We start from the raw sequence: 1,370 nt of genomic DNA, 5'->3' as shown, positions 1-1,370 counted from the left end.
GATGAAACAGGCGCCTTTAAATACTGTCTGACTAACTGGTTAAAACCATAAAACTCTCCCAGGGGTGTACATTTAAAGATGACATCCTAAAACTATCTAAAACCCTCTATAAACCATAACAACAACCATAAACCATGTAAAACCCCAAGCTATCTACATAAAATGCTAAACCAAACACCAAAGATAAATAGAAACCTCATAACCATATAAAAAGCTAAACTTGGCTCCCCTACACATTTCCCTGCCTTGGTCCAGTCCGGAACCTTCTTAAGGCAGTCGTTTCAGCTCCGGCCTCTTTTAGGGGACGGACCTGGACACAAGGACAAGGTGAGTACAACCAAACATTTCACTTCCACATACAACACTAAGGATAAAATAGATATTGCACACATGTTGCCATTCTAATTTGTCACCCTCTTCTCCAGGGCCCAACCACTCTACTATAAAGTGCTGCAGTGCCACTGGATCTAAAACCAGGAAAAGGAAATGCATTCAATAAACATTTATACAAATAACTGTGTGCAATTATTTCTTAAATGTGCAAATATGCATCCATAAAGTGCTGTATGCTATCTAAAGTGCTTAAATACAAAGTTAAATGTTCATTCTTAGATGTAACAAACGGCTGTTTGTTACATGGTTACATAAGGACGTTAATGACGGTTGATTCTTGATTCTTAAACATGTGAAAGCAACGTATGTGGTATATAAAAACGTGAACTACCATCAAACCTGCTATTTTACCTACTTCAGGGTCGGGGTGGGGGGAGAATTCAAGCCTATATTAGCATTCTAATCCACCACCCATATTTTGTCTTTTACTTACAACAATTATTATTACTGTCTTTGAAAAATATATTTTCAATTAAAAGAAGATTCGAAATTGAATGTTTTTACAAATTACATATCAGTCACTATGCTAATGTAATCTACTTGAGTAGGCAAGTCTGTGTTTGAATATTAATGTTGCGCTTTTATAATGCACTTTGTCTCAAGTGGTATCATTGTAAAAAAGGCTCCATGTCAGTAATTCTTGTGCATCGGCCAAGTTATTCTCTTACCACTTCTGCAGGACTAATTGTGAGGGAACAGTGTGAGCACAAATTTTCTCTCCTCGGATACTTCTTTCAGCTCTTCCATAGAGACACCAAAGCATTTTCAAACCATATAATCTCTTCTGTGAGTCCTGGAAGAGCCCCGAAGCGTCATTCTTAGAAGTTATCTGAAGGGTATTTTTGACAGATTAAATCAGCCAACTTTTTTTTCTCTCGCAGAAGAGACTTAATGAAGCAGTGATTTTAAAGTCAGTCATTACCTTACAGTAGTGTTTTGAACACAGTGTTTGCACAAAATGGCAAAAGTAAAATAAT

The 1,370-nt window shown here is 36.9% G+C and overlaps 1 long non-coding RNA gene across 1 annotated transcript; it reads left to right on the top strand.

Annotated features, from left to right (window-relative positions):
- Positions 1-258: 258 nt before the first annotated feature.
- Positions 259-515, top strand: LOC118566931. The gene is made up of 2 exons (XR_004933365.1): positions 259-327; positions 426-515. It is a non-coding gene; the product is annotated as an uncharacterized LOC118566931 (long non-coding RNA).
- The last annotated feature ends 855 nt before the right edge of the window (positions 516-1,370 follow it).

The sequence above is a fragment of the Fundulus heteroclitus genome, chromosome 19 (genome assembly GCF_011125445.2).
Source record: "Fundulus heteroclitus isolate FHET01 chromosome 19, MU-UCD_Fhet_4.1, whole genome shotgun sequence".
Classification (NCBI taxonomy): Eukaryota; Metazoa; Chordata; class Actinopteri; order Cyprinodontiformes; family Fundulidae; genus Fundulus; species Fundulus heteroclitus.
Note: the sequence above shows the minus strand (reverse complement) of the source record. Positions and strands in the feature narration are given on the sequence as shown.